Below are 17,075 nucleotides of genomic sequence, written 5' to 3'. Positions count from 1 at the left end.
CTAAATTCAAGTTTCAAATATTTTTTCCACAGTCCACGCATTACTCAATAAAATTTAAAAAAATTGTTTATTTTTTATTTGAAGTAGTTACATAGTTTTATACGTGTAATTTATTTACTTTACAAAAAACCTTAAATTTCGACCCAAAGTAGTATTTCATATTATAATTTTATGATTGCCCCAAGTTTTACACTACCCACAATCTAAGTCCTTGGGTCAAACATAAAAATAAACCTTATGAGGATATTTTTAATTGTATATGATGTATTGAGATATATATGTATATATAAAATTTAATTTTGATCATAATAAAACTAAACACATGCTTGATTGCTAAAACTTAATATATTCTCCTAACTATTTACTTATCTACATTTTAAAACTACCTGATTTGATATTACTGTTATTGTATTTGGCCAATTTAAATTAATACAAGTAAAAAAAATTAATAAGTATGTATTTAGTGTTACTACTTACTAATTCAACTGACAAGATGTTGTTTATATATTTTTATTAATCAAAAAAGTTAAGTTTATATGGATTTTCAGATAAACACAGTGTAATGATAACTTAAATAAAACTATAAAACTATTTTGTTGAGAAAAGACTTTAACATAATATACAAAACTATTAAATATTAATATATTTAATAATGATCATTTACCAATTTAAAAAGTGTTAATAATGATTGTAGCTACTTATAGTTAAAAGATTTGTGTTTATTAAATAATCAACAGAAAAATATAATAATAATATGCAAAAAATGGGAGTGTTTGAAGTCCATATTTTTGAAAATTGTTTCAAGAATTCAAAATAATTAAAAACAAAACTAAGACTCAAGACTTATCAAACTTCAATTAGAATAATGATAATAAAGAGCTGTAATGTTGTAGCAATTACATGTTTTTTAAGATTGCAGTGACCAGATTATATAGTTTTATGAATTTGTTGTCATTGTATCTTTTTTTTATTATAACTATGTTTATATTATATCAAATATATAACTATCGGAATGCCCTAGCGTACGTGACAACTCTAACAAAACTGTCTGATCAGCAGATTCTTCTCTCCCTATAATGATATAATTAAATATAAATATAATAATAATAAATTGTTGTTTAATTTCCAGTACATTAAACATCTCATTGATTTACTTTTATTACTTTTTTAATTTAATGTTAAGGTGTTAAATCCCTTGTTTATCAAAAAAGTAGTTTTTATTAAATAATTTTGTTATATTTTTCATTGATTAACACATTTTAACTCAAATAGTTTGATTAAGTATAAATAAAAAAAAAAGAGGATAAGTCGTGGATGTCGCTCTGTTGTACAGTAGATTACTGTAATGGATGGTATTAAATTTGAATGCAATGATAGGTATCATTGTATACAAAAAACTATTCTGAACGGAGATGATTTGTCAGTCTAGGATATATTACATTTAAATATTGTCATATATTCTATTTTGAAACAAATATTTTATTTTTCAATTAAGACGCATTTTGCATAAGGCATGGTTAATCAATTTTTTCAAAAACATTGCATGTAGTTATCATAATTCATAATACCTTATATTATCATAGATATATGAATACCTGGTTTGAGGATAAATCGTTATCATTACGCGATTTCATAAAAATTTAAAACTCAAACGCTCAAAACATTTTTCCTATAATGATGCTTCAAATTTTCTCTATAGCTATTTGAATCAAAACTTATGGAAAACTTAGTGTTAAATTTTATAACCTTAGATATAAATACAAACAATATTATGAATGAACAGAATTGTACAATTTAATTTAATGTAATCATGTAAATACTAACAATGTAATTAAAAAAAAATTTGTGTACTAATGGCCTAGTTGTCGATGTATATTTCAATTCAATAAAAAAAAAATATATATATATTATGAATTTTGAACTACAAAATAATTTGAAAATATTCATGGTTTTGACGAATTTTTGTCAATATTTGAAATTCAAATGCTAATAAAAATTTAATTTGAATTTCCGGTGGACATTTTTTTTGTGATAAAGACTGACAAATTTGTAAGGAATCTTATATTAAATTTTCAAATCTTAGATGAATTTCTAGTTTAAAACAATTTGCGAATTTTTGTGATTATTACGTATTTTGTCAAAAATTCAAAATTTGAATGCTTATAAAAAAAAAAATGTGACAATGAATTTCTTTTATTTTTCAACTGCTATTGTAACAATATGTTAAGAGCCTTGTATTATAAGTCTTCAATATTTTCTACCCAAAAAATAAATTTTTATCGATATTAATTTAAAAAAAAACTAATAATGATCGAAAATTGCATATATCAATGAATAGTACAACATAAGTCAAAATTTTTTGAAAATTTCATAGTTATACTTATAAAAATATTCGGTGAAAATTTCATGTATCAATGATCATTTGTTATAAAATTACATCAATAATCAAAATCGATTTTGTGGAAAACTGATTGTGCGTAAAATTTCCCGTTTTTCCCTTAATTTTTAATTTGTTTATCCCGATTATTTAGAAAAATATACTTTTATTTTTGACCACCAAAGTATCAACTAGATTCACTTTCTGATCGAATAAGGTACTAAAGTCAAAAATCGAAGCACTTTTACTGCCCCAAAACGAGATGACAGACACAAAAAAAAAATTCATGTTTTTGACGAATTTTTGTCAATATTTGAACTTCATATGCTAATAAAAAAAATTGTGCCTATGTATTCTTATAATTTTTTTATCACTATAAGAATAACTTATGAGAAACTCTGTATTAAATTTTCAAGTAATTTGATAAGGCCAAAAAAAATTTATCGACACTTCAAAAAAAAATTGAAAATTTCAGTTGTCTATAAATATCTCAAAAAAAGTCAAAATATTTTGAAAATTAAATTATGTACAGAAAATACCAATCTAAATAACTGGTAAAATTTTCAAGTATCTGCGACCTATACTTTTTGAATAATAACAAATATTTAAAATCATTTGAGGATAAATCGTTATCGTTACGCAATTTTGAAAAAATTTAAAATTCAAACGCACTTAAAATTTTTCCTATAATGAAGCTTCGAATTTTCTCTATAGCTACTTGAAGGAAAACTTAGTGTTGTATTTTTAATTCTTAGTTATAAACACAAAAAATTTTATGATTTTTCAACTTCAAAATTACTTGCAAATATTCGCGTTTTCGACAGATTTTGTAAAAATGTGAACTATAAACGCTTATAAAAAAAATTGTGATTAACGATTTTTAATTTTTTTTAGCTACAACTAGAACAACTCATAAGGAACCTTGTATTAAATTTTCAGGTTTTTTTGGTCGTCCAACATTTTTTACCGACACTTCAAAACAAAAATTCTCAAAAAATCGAAAATTCCAGTGGTCTATAAATAATTCAAAAAAGTCGAAAATTTTTGAAAATTAAACTGTATATATATATCACTAACATAAACATTTGGTAAAAATTTCAAGTATTTACAGTGATTAGTTTTTGAATTACAACCATATAAAATAATTGATTTAGTCGAAAACTGGTTTTGCGTAAAAATTTCTGTTTTTCTGTCATTTTTTTTTTTTGTTTTTCTTGATTTTTTTGAAAACTGTTGGAAAATGTTTACTTTTTACCTCTATAATGCATCTATCAATTTACTGAAATAGTCTAGTCACTCTATTTTTTAAGCTAATGGAGTAAGATGTGAATTGCTGAGCATAAATTTGCTATTTTACGCGTTTGTAAGACTGTGACAACAAATGCGGATGTGGCGTCCTCCTAAGAGGACGTCGCACACGCATAATATGTTTTCTCCGTCTTACACGCGTACGATATATCAAATTGTACGCTCAGCAGAACACGTGTAGCTCCGTTAGTTTAAAATTAGAGTGAATTTACCTCGTATAAAATCTATAGATAAGATTATTATCTAGACAACCTCAAAAGCTTTTTGTTATATTTTAATTTTAAAGCGAGTTATGACTATTTTAAGATGTACAAACAATTTACAATGTCAAAATGCTCATAACTCACTTATAATAAATATATAATAAAAAGCCTATGAGGTTGTCTAGATAGCAATCTTACCTTTAGATTTTATGAAAGTAAATTCACTCCAATTTTTAAACTAATGGAGCTACGCGTGTTCTGCTGAGCGTACAATTTGATATGTCGTACGCGTGTAAGACGGAGACAACATATTATATGCGGGTGAAACGTCCTCTTAAGTATCTATGAGACGAGTACATAGTGACGGCGCCGAAAGAGAGAATGAGAGGGCTTCTCCCTTTCTTAAAAATCCTTGGCTCGTCCACATGCCTGTCCTGGAAATTTTGTGAAAATTAAAAACATAAATATATACATCGAAACACTTATATATTATGAAATATTTGCCATTGTTTTATTACCTAGTATTTTAATACTCTTATTAGTTTTTTCGTAAATTATTAATTGCTTATTATTTAATATAAGTTCTAAAAGAACATAAAATGCTTTTTTAGTGAAACCGCCGTGGTGAGCAATATTATCTATTGGCCCTAATAAAATGATGTGCCTCATGTAGATGTAGTCATGTTGACACTACCATGTATACAATCTTGGCGCCACAACAGCGAGTATGACATAACTAGAATATCATATAGAAGGCGAACCACTGGCTTTCAGCTAAACGGCCATCAGAATGCGGGACCATCGGCGCTCATTAAATATGTTTATATTGCCAGTTACTACATTGGTATCTAGTATCTACTACTTAGTCAGTACTTCAGCAATGCGAACATTGCGAACTACACAAGGCCCAGTCATTTTGGCATAACCATATAGTCAAAAAAATAATATTAAGTTCGTTAGTTATGGTACTAAAGTTTAATTATACTTCTAATTTCACATACCGCATACCTACTCAGAATTACGTGGGTTTAATAATAACGGAAAAAAGCAGCTTGATACTACAATATATAAATATCATCAACACAACAATCAAAGGTATTTCTCGTAGGATTAGGTGTCCGAGAGGCGAGGATACATCAGTTTACAAACAACTAAACGACTCATAAGGTAGGAAGACAAAATAATACATTGATTATAATGTATTTATTATAGGCTATAGCATATTTCTAACTTTAGTGAAGATAATTACATTGTATACGACGTTGATACTACATAATTAATTGCATATTTATAAGTCTTAGGTATTGTTATAATTTGTTATTATTTCTGAATAAAAACATTCGAACCTATAATTTATTTATTTTTACACGTATTTAAAGTTTAGAGGTAACACTCACCTGTGGTGGGAGATTAACCCAGAAAATTATAAATATTTTAAAAGGTTAAAAATAGTAATAGAATAGGAATATTACTTTTAACAATAGGTAGAGGTACCTCGGTTCGATTAGGAGTAAGGAATTAAAAGGACGTAATACCGGCATAGTGCATATTATATTGTCTCTGTCTTACAAGTGCGAAATGTAACAAATTTTACGCTCAACAGATCACGTTTAGCTTCATTAATTTAAAAATTAGAGAGAATTGATCTCTTATAAAATTTAAAGGTAATATTAATATCTGGTGAATATCTTAAGCCTTTTATCATATCTTAATTTTAACTAGAGTTATGAGTATTCTAAGATGTACGAATAATCTACAATATTGAAATACTAATAGCTAGCTTTTAAATAGAAATATGATAAAATGCCTATGAGATTGACTAGATAATAAAATAACCTTACCCTAACATTTTATTAGAGGTTAGTACACTCTAAATTCTAAACTAACGGAGATTAGCTTGATCTAATGAACATAGAATTTGCCATGTTACGCACTTGATGGTGGGGGACAACGTATACGGGTATCATGTCCAAGATTGAAAAGTGTTTGAGTACAAATATTGTTCTGTGGTACAAGCTGTGGTATGACGTGTATAATAAATAATTATCATTACTCGTTCATCCGCATTTAAGAACAAACGTGCACGAGAACGTTTCTTTTTGCTTAAGTCATATTGTAATTTTTGTCCTTGGTTAGAATCGTACCAATTGATCTATCGAATAAGAATGTTAAATAAAACGTTTTTATGGTCAGTATTTTTACTTTTCCACTTTATTTACTTATTTTAATTAGATATTTTAAATTTATGAATTATCAATATCTTAAAATATTAAGTAAATCAATCTCATTTGAATTCATGAATATAATATCGTCAAATATTTTTGAGAAATTGTATAGTTTTATTAGTTTTATAGTATTGATCAGGTGATTTTAAACATGAAATATAATTGACAGTAATAAGTAAAATGGCTGTAATTTTACGAAAAATAGTCCGACATATCTGAAGTCTTCACTAATGAACTGATTAAATTAAAATGTACACAGGTTGATCAGTATGCTATGTAGATGATACTTATAAAAATTTCAAGTTAATCGGAGGATAACAGCCTGAGTAATATTCAAAAGTATTAGCATAATTAGGTATCGATTGAGACGATATTTTTTTAACTATTTTTTTAATAATTCAACCATGTATAATAATGTTTACGCGCAGCCGTGTTTATGCTGGTCGCCCGTGTTTCCCCCTCTTAGCAACCGGGCCATGATTTCGGACTTCGTATTTCCGACTCGTGACAGTTGCAATCGCTATTCAACAGTAGTTGAACAGTACGTGGTAGTAGGGATAACGTCGGCTAGTTGCGTACATCAGTATTCAGTAATCAGTATACACGAGTTTCTATAACATACCTATGTCCTATATGTATACCTATGTCCTATTGCAGTGGTTCCCAACCTTTTTGAGACTATTACCCATAAGTCAGGTTAGATATTTACAAGTAACCCCGACACAAAAAAAAAGTATTGAGTAAAAAAAAAAAAAAAAAAAAAACAAAATATATATTATTACAATTTCATTTACAGTCATAATACACATGTGTAAATGGATAATATGTACTTAAAATACAAATAAATAGTTTAACTTTTACCCTCAAAAAATTGTGTTTTTACCCCTTAGGGGATAATTACCCCCAGGTTGGGAACCGCTGTCCTATTGTCTACAATTCAGCGGTTTCCAACCTTTTTAGTTGTGCAGACCACCATTAATGTAAAACAAAACATTGAGGTCTACTTACCTAATAAACAGGTATAAAAATATAAACACAAACAAATAATGAAATTAGACGATAGAAGAAATATAACGTCTATAAAGAAATAAAATCATATAAAAATCTCTATCTTGATTCCAATTAAAATTGTTTAACCCTAGGCATCGACCAACGTCCGAGGCCCTGCAGTGGCCAGTACCACACATTCCTCGTGGATCACAAGTGGGCATCGGCCTATGACCCGGGGTGAGAACCGATGACGGTATACATACATTTATTTTATGGCCTACATCAGCGGTTCCCAACCCATTGGCCGCTAGCCATAGGTATAATATTAAATAATACATATATAGATAATGTAATTAAGTTTTTTTTTAAATAAACAATTGCTTTTTTTTCAATTTTTTTATTTCTAATAACTATATATACATGTATATATGTATAGAATATATATTATAATTTTATGAAAACGTATATAGGTATGCTATGGGTGAGCCTCAAATATTTTTTTACAAAATTAGTGGTCCGCGAAACTAAAAAGGTTGGCCTACATAATATCATTGTATACGAAAAACAATTATGAGCAGAGATGGTTTGTCATCCTACATAGGATGTTTTACATTATATTTTAGTATATTGTATAATTATTACTAGCATAGTAGATAGGTTGAATTAATATTATTTGCAAAGTCATTGAGGAATCTGCAGAATTAAGTGCAAATTTAAAAAGAAATCAATTAAAAATATAATATTTGATCAGGCATTACAATTATGTGTGTATTATAATATTTTATTTAAAATAACAATTAATGACAATAAATATCAATAATTTACGTCTGTATATTATTTTTATTTAGATTTGTTGTACTTAAGTTATTAACTTCTCAACTCGTTAAGAAAATTTGAAGTGCGATTGTCGAACAAAGTTAGATCGATTATAGCTTATATGGTATACTTTAATCATATGAATGAATATTATAAATTTTACATTATAGTTTCAGTTATATTATTTATGTTTTAAATTATGAAAAACTTTAATATATGACTATGAAAAATAAGTAACAAATATTGATATTATAAAACTGTACATCAGCATAATGGTGTATTATATACTTCTATATTATGGATTTAAAACAATAATAGACTGCGGTATTCCAGACTATTAAAAAGAAATGTTCAATTAGTAATTCATAATAATATCCGGTAACCGATTACTGTAACTCACAGAGATAACTCATGTGGAGGTCCAAGGTTATCTAAAATTCAGTGAAAAATATAATTAACAACAGTATTAGATACTTTTGTTACTATCGATAAACCTTTTTTTTTAATATATGATTATTGATAATCATCGTAATGTACTAAATATCTAAATAAATTTAAAAAAAAATGAATAATATCAATATTTAATACTAAAATCATTATGACATATAATATGATCAGTTAATACGTCAGTAAGAAATAATTAAAGCAAAAGCACATAGGTAAGTACATTTTTTTTTAAATAATTGTTATCGAAGTGAAATTTCTTTACTGCAAATATAAAAAAGTGTGAAAGTTACGCAGTTTTGGTTTAAATTCAGGTCGTCCAAAATCAGCTTTTGAGTATTTCTTCTATATATTTATTTCTTTTTATATAAAACAGACTATAGAAATGTATTTGTCAAGACGATTTTTTTTCGAAACCCACCGTTAAGGAATTTCACTTCAATCGCGAGTACTCGCAACACCAAATTTTTTAAACATATTAAAATTGAAAAACCACTCATACCCATTACCTACATGGAGTATGCCTAAATATTTAGATAAAATATCAATAAAATATTATATCATAAATTCATAATTCGCTCGGTTATTAGCACGATTGAAGACATACAGGTTGCACATCGCCCTATAGTAAACCGCTTCTAGACTGATTTACAAAGTGACTATAAAAATCAGCTGTTAATAATTAACCAGTGGCGCCCATGTGACGAAATTTAGAACTAATTTTAAACTATATTACATATTATTATGATAAGAAGGTAATATACTAATATAGATAATATAATGTATTTTATATTTTACCGCCTTTTTATGTATTTTAATTTTGATAAAAATTTTGAAAAACATAAAACTAAAAAAAGTTGTCTAAATTAATTAAATGTTAAAATTCTTGTTTATACCTATTTTTTTTTTTTTAATAGTATTTATATTTATACAGTTAATCATCCTTATTCCTTATATGACTTATGTTTTAAATCCAATATTATTATGTACTTTTCACATATTGTTTGTTAATTGGCATATAAATATATAATGAATAACTAAGCGTTAAAATATGTTTTACATTTATTAGAAAGGGCATACTATACTATTTACTGTTTATTTTTATTAATAATATGAAATATGAATTTAATATTTATGAATTTACTATCGTCATTGATAAAATTATTAAAACTGTTTAGATAAAACATTTATTAGGTATATGGAATATTTCCGCTTGGAGCGCCACACATTAATTATTGCAATTGTAATTTTGTATTTCACCTTATCAGTAGTCGATGTGCTACCTGTATATCTTTAATCGTGGTTATTGGTATAGTACAATGATATCTTTAAAATTACATATCACCAAATGTACCTTACGGCATATCGTATACTCAAATTTCACACCTTTAAAAAAAATGTATTATTGCTTACATAAATTATTTTTAATTATTTAAGCTTTTTGTTCACTTGAAAAAAAAACACAATCGACATACGAATTTATGTTCAAAAGCTTCGAGTCAAATTATTTCCGTGTATAAAAAGAAAGTAATTTTTCCTGATCAATATAATCTACATTAATATAAAAAATTTAATTTAATCAAGAAAATTATGTAAAGAGTACCTATGTGTTAATCAACGAGATCTACCACATTTTGCGTCAGCTATAGGTATCTCATAGTATAAGGTTTACATGATTAGGCACAAGTTTAAACATAAAAATTACATTATTTTATTTTCCCTATTGCTTTTTGTCATACCTACCTATATGCCTTTTATCATCATGCTTTTTTCCTAGATTCATATATTTAACAACTTAATAGTCGTTTCTAAATAATGCTGCTCGATGCTAATGGAAATGAGAAATTGGTTTAACAATAACACGTTTATAGGGAAATGCGTTTAATATGTCCATCTCCAACTATTTTTGTAACACAAAATTTAGTTAATCACATATATCAACATGAGTAATAATTGCAATAATTATTATACCTAATTGTATTAAATGAATGTTGCAATATTGCATGATGAAACTAGCATCTTATACTATTTAACTAAAAACTGTCAAATGTTTCTAATTTTTACACTTTGCGGTTCACAACAGCCATGATCAAATAAAATAAATACAAAAAAAAAACATAAAATCGATTATTTTATTTATTCCATTAGGAAAATATATGTAATCATATTCAGTTACCTACCAAGCTATTTATAAGGTTTAAGCTTATAACATAAAATGATTTTTTACCCATTAATATTATGTCTATAATAATAAAAATTATAATTGATTTACTAAATATTCCATTATAAGACAACAAAAATTAAAATATAAATATTGGTGATGCTCCACCAAAAATTTTTTTAAATGATAAATGTGATGTAATAGAAGAAGAATATAAGATTTATAGATTATTAGGACCTTAGCTACATTATGGTCTTGATCGAATGATGGAAAGATAATTGTGTATAGTAGGTAGGTAAAAAGGTGTATTAGTTATACCAATAAGAGTTTTTGATAGAAAACATTGAATACCAATAGTTTTTGAAATATTTGCAGTGCCACATAATTACCTACAATAAACTAAAAAATAGGTTGGATTAAAAATTAATAGATTAGGTAATACTGTAGTAGTTTAGTTTCTAATTTTGAGTGATTGGAAGTTAACAAAGACAAAGGGTATAGGATATAGAAGACAGGAGAGATAATTTAAGGAAATGTTTTTTAAAAAATTATTATTGGTCTTGAAATTATAAATTTCTAGCTTTGACAACTAAGGCCATTACATTTATATATATATATATATATATATTTACATTTTAATAATAACTTTTACTCTGTTCCAAAAAAAGATGACTTGTGCACAAACAACCAAATTATGTTTGGTTTACAATTTAGTCTATAGTAGATTATCTTTCACCAATCACAACTCAATAACTGATGTGTGGATCACAAGCCATCTATTTATAACAGAGTATACTTACCAAAAAACTTAGATGTAGAAATACCAGCTTCACATGTTTATATATTTCTATAATAACTAGTCAAATGTCACATTATTTATTTCAGTGCAATGATTCATGGTAATATAAAGCATTCAGAATGTACTAAAATCAACGTAACTATACTAGTTCCCAATACTTGAGTCCAAATTTTAATGCCTACTAGTAATGTGTCTACTTTAGATGTCTATCGAAAGTTAACATATATTCATCATCACATTTTAAGTCTTGGTATTAAAAGTGTAAACCCTATTTCTCTTAGGTATAGACCCATCATAGTCTTAAAGTCAGGGCTGGATAGGCTTATAGACACTGTGCCTAGGGCTTATAAAAATGTGTGGCTACAAGTTTTTTATTTATTTATTATTATTATTATAAATTAATATACCATCTGCATGTATTATCACAACAAGTAAAATATTAAGTCTTAAGAATTTACAACAAAAATAATAATATTACTTATATAGATATAAACATCAATGTTCGGTACCTATCTGGCTATTAAATTCGTAATTACCTGTAATAATCAGATTGGACAAATCGATAAAATGTTGATCACATATGGGCATACAAATGTGCAGTGGCATATCCAGGAATTATGTATGGGGGGGGGGCCTACTAACCACTTAGCCCCCCGCTAAGTCTCACAAAAAAATACAAAAAATACAAATACAATATTTTTTTTTTACACTTAACTATTTATAAGTATAGGTATACATTTTTTCATTTATTTATTTATTGTTGTATTCAATTATTGTTATGGCAGAAAATAATATTTAATCTTGATAAAATTCTAAGTTCGACACATTTAATGGGGTGAGCTATAGCCCTCTTAGCCCCCCCTGGCTACGTCACTGCAAAAGTGTATGATAAATGAAACCCTGATTATAATACATATATAAATGTTTATATTTACATTATTAGAATAGAAGTTATACTAAAAATTCTCGTGTATAGAAAGAAATGTACAGAAGTAGATTTAATAAAAGGAAAAAAATATGCTAGGTGCCAAGGGCCTACAATAATGTTAATACAGACCTTCTATAGTCTTCATACCTATCAACCATTCGGTTGATGAATTGACCATTATCTGGACTGTGTCCATTGTTCAAACTTTATGTACCTACCTACCAATCACAATTTATTCTTGAATATTTGAAATACATAGGTATGCATATTGTCTTAAAAATTAATTCTTCAAAATTTTGAATAGGTTTAATTAATATTTTGACTGTTTTAATGAAGGTACATATGTACCTGACGGCTGACATCCTTATTCCTAACCAACAAGCCTGTAGACTATAAAATAAGATATATCAATAGTGGATTTAAAATAATTTACATGAAAATAACTGTTTAAATTTAATTTCAAATGACAAATTAGGATCACTGCACCTACGTCATATTGAATATCCAGCTTCTTTTATCTTGATTCATATAATGTAAATCCAACGTTCGACAATTAAAATATCATTGCTAGGTATTCAATCTAGATAATACATTGTACATTTATAATATCTAATATCTACCTGATTGGATATAATTAATATTTGATGAAAAAAATATATTTATATAGCACACGGTAGGTACGGGTATAAAATATAGATAAAACAATATAAAAATTAATGCACACCATTGATGTTTTCTATGTATAAAACATGGTTATTACTGAGTTATTAGGGTGATACGTATTAAACTTGATATTAGCATTGACTCAATTGAGTAACTATATATTTAAAAAAATATATATAATATAAATATACTTAATGGTATATGCCATCTACTACAAAATACTTGAGTACTGTATGGGTATATATACATACATATTCACTTAAAACTAATAATTATAATGAGAATTATAATAATGGTAATAATTTTTATTAGGCACCATGATTTAAGATAAATTTTTTAGGCTTTAAATCTTAAATCGTGCAAGGTGCAATAATTATATAATAACTTAGCTCATGATATGGATATATAGTAAAATCTAATATACTAATAGGTGAGATGTTGGTTTTGTTCAATAAGGCAATAGAAAAATTCTCAAAAAAATAAAATTGTTATGCTGTTATTGTTTTTGTCTGAATTCCATTGTTTTGATCTATCTCAAAGCCCATAGAGGCACAGTAAATCAAAACCAATTAAAAAAAAAATTTGTAATATTAAAATATTATAGTTACCAACTCAAGTTTCTCCAGCTCCTTCTCGATTGGATGTGTGACGGCTGTGCGTTGCTTCAATTGGTCGTAGTTGTAGAGTTCGACTGATGTCAGCGGCAAAAGTGGAAAACGTTAAGAATATATAGACGCGGAAATCAAAATATCAGTATAAAAATTAATAAATTAAAACGAAAATCAAAACAGAAAGAAGGAAACACAGACAGATTAACGATTACGTTTAAAAAAATACAACTGACAGACAAAAAACCAATACGTCGAAAAATGACAGGTACGGGAACAATGTTTTATTAAAATACGAAGATAAAATAAACGACTGGTGTTGGAATAAATAATAATATGTGAAAGCTGATATCACCAAGTTCAATGACAATCAACGGGCTACACGCGCGCCGAGAAGGCGACGTATCTGTGTACTTCTGCTCAAGCGAAAACAACACTTGTTGAATTCGTTATTCGTAGAGAAGGCTGAACGAAATTTAAACATTGAAAATAGATGGCAGGGGCGGACACTGTAATAGACGAGAAGTTTGGTCAACGCAAAATGTTTCGGTGGAAGTCGAATTTATAATGCGGCGTCGGCGCACCGGTCGGCCTAAACGATGGCAAGTGACCGGAAGGACGCAAGCGCGCCACTCGTGCACGCGCACAAACACGAACGGCGCCGCGTATCGCGGCGTTTGTTAAATATTTATCGAAAATGAAATTTTGAGACCGCTGATTGCATCATGTTTCAACTGAAGTAAAAAACTATTAACGCTGCGGCAGCAGCGATTGTCCAATGTCAACGGTTGAAGAAAAATGTCGTAGAGTAAACGGGAGACATGTGACTTAAAGGTGGTCTGTAAGAGATGTGAAACACCGGCGTCCGGTACCGTGTGCTGCCGCCGATTCGACCGATCTACAGGCGAGCGCCGAGCGGCGAACACACGAAATACGAACACACACATTTAAAAATGACATCATAGTGGGGAGGACAGACAGTGTACACGGGCCAGTCCGATATCAAAAATATTATCACTGGCACGTAGTTTTCTGGAACTATCTAGAATTCTATTCTGCTATCTAATTCGTCCGCTCTCGAATAGATGGCCTAGATGGGTACGATATTTTTTAATTACAATAACTTGCCTAAAAGCGTCGTTTCATATTAAAGTTTATACTCTATCTCTATAGGCGTATGGTAATAATGGGTGCATTTTAAATTTTACAATACTTCTACCGCAACCGCAGTGGTACATTACCGTGCCGACTACGATGGTAGCCGATATAACGAGATGAGCTGGTGTCTGCCGCCGCCTCATAAATCTACCTAAAACCATCTACCGTCTTACCGTCGGCGGGACAGAATCCAAAATAATCGTTTTGATAGTTATATAAGTCTATTAATAGACTTGTAGAAATAAACGTAGCATTAGGAATGATAACGCATGCAAGTGGATGGAGTTTATTGCGAAGATCTAGCGTGGTTAAAACTATGTATTGGCTGTCTTAGGAACAGTATCATTTATCTCACTCTCATAATAAAACTCAAGCGATCTCTCTAAATCCGTTTAACACGACCACGTCTCTCAGTCCTTAGGGATCCAACCAAATAACGAGGGTGCAAATAATTTGGGGAAGGAACAAAGAATATGATCATACAATATAACGTACATGACATGTACATTATGATTTATTTTATTTTGGCGTTTGGCCTGTGGATATCCCCCTCTTTAATGCGTCATAACCTGATAATGCGTCACACTACCGACCACGGAAATGGCACGGATATTACAACGTTGCCATGTTTGCGATCTTCGACAGTTATGTTATTTTTTCATCCCTGACGCATGCGAGAAAGGGCTCCTTTTGTTTCTTAGTAATGGTACCCTCGATCGATGCAGCTGTGATGCGTGAACCGCCCGGGTGCCAGGGTTGTAATAATAACGTATCTGTCGACGGCGGTTATATCTTATAACTATATTATATTATATTATACAATAGGGGCTTAAAACGATCGATTTCTTGCGAATTCTAATACGATCTCCCTTTATTAGAAACTTCTTTACACTATTGTATATTTAGTAGATGTACAGTAACATACTAAACTAACATGTATGATATAATTTTGAATAACCCATGTTATGTGTAATAGCATTTTCCAACTGAAAATTATAAAATTTGAATATCAAGCTACACTTTCTGATATTAATTTGGGTGTGTATGTACACCAGAGAAACATCAAATAAATTCGATAAAAAACTAACAAAAAATTAAAATTTCAAATGTCTATAATTAAAAAATTAAAATTTGGACGAAATTCATATAAAAACCAAGAATAATGATATTAGATATGTTATTGTAGTTTAAAAATATTATTCGTAAGTTATTGAGATTTCTAAAGTGCATATTCAAATGCTTTTTTTTTGGCAGAAATTAATTTAATCTACTGTAATAATAATACCTAGATGCTCTAAAAGAAAAATTAATTACTCTAATCACAATAATGTTATTCAATTTACTAATTACAGGCTGTCAAACCGTCTTTGGTCATAATCGTTTTTATAATATACAATGATTATTGAATACAAATATAACACACCCCTTTCACTGACCATCTATAGATGCCTAATGTACCTACATCAGAGCGTTATTGTTAACAACTTAAATATCCGATTTTTTATGTTTTGAATTTTTTAGTTAATTTGTTTGAGATAAACTTAAATTTGACACAGGTAAGAAAATAAAACTGCTAGAGTTTATATTTGACCTTTTCAAGAAGTACCTGCTTATACAAAACCAATATTCTGGCAATTAATAACACATATAATTATTATAAATTGAGTGATCGGCGGTGCTGAATAAATCTCATAATTATTACAATATTATGAATGGCCAATAGCCAATAGGCATTTTATAAGAAAGATAACCAATGATAAATTATTTACACATTACCCAATCACTAATAAATAATTATTGAGTTAACTACACTTAATTGAATATCTTGATGATTTCGCACGAAATGAACTGAGAAAGCTACAGTTATAAATAAGAAACAAAATTTTTACCATATAAAAATGATAATTTTGTCTGTGCGATTTTGCTTTTATTTTTTCGACTTCACTTATACAAATAAAGTTCTTATTGTTTCATAATAAATTATTTTTGTGTTTTTTAAGCACGAATAACTTTTTTTTAGTTTTGATATCGAAAAATAAAATAAAAATGATATTGCACAGACAAAATTCTCCTTTTAATGTAGTGAAAACTTAGTTTCTTAGTAAGTTATAACTGTAGCTTTCTCGGTTCTTTTCTACGCGAAAAAATTTTTGCTATGTTACGCACTTGTTAGACGGAGACAACACATGCGGGTGTGGCGTCATCTTAAATAATAAACTGATCTTCGATATCCAATGATATCGCTTCTACACTAAACGTTGATTTATTTCGAAATTGAATGTGAAATATACTCATGTTATACAAGTAAGTATGTACTGTTAATATTAGTTTTTAATAAACACTTTTGATAGGTATAGATTAAATATATTCTAAGTAGCTCTTAATAAATGCATAA

At 28.2% G+C, this 17,075-nt stretch overlaps 1 protein-coding gene across 1 annotated transcript in view; it reads right to left on the bottom strand.

The window, feature by feature from the left end:
* The window catches only part of LOC107173429 (uncharacterized), a 46,260-nt gene extending 32,531 nt beyond the window's left edge, over positions 1-13,729 (bottom strand). The window contains exon 1 of the mRNA XM_015523968.2: positions 13,523-13,729. The gene's annotated coding sequence lies outside the window, so the exon portion shown is untranslated. The remainder of the gene's footprint in view (positions 1-13,522) is intronic.
* Positions 13,730-17,075: the final 3,346 nt, after the last annotated feature.

Source organism: Diuraphis noxia, unplaced genomic scaffold (genome assembly GCF_037042655.1).
Source record: "Diuraphis noxia isolate RWA-SAM2 unplaced genomic scaffold, SU_Dnox_SAM2 contig0002, whole genome shotgun sequence".
Taxonomy (NCBI): Eukaryota; Metazoa; Arthropoda; class Insecta; order Hemiptera; family Aphididae; genus Diuraphis; species Diuraphis noxia.
This window is presented reverse-complemented; position numbering and strand designations above follow the sequence as displayed.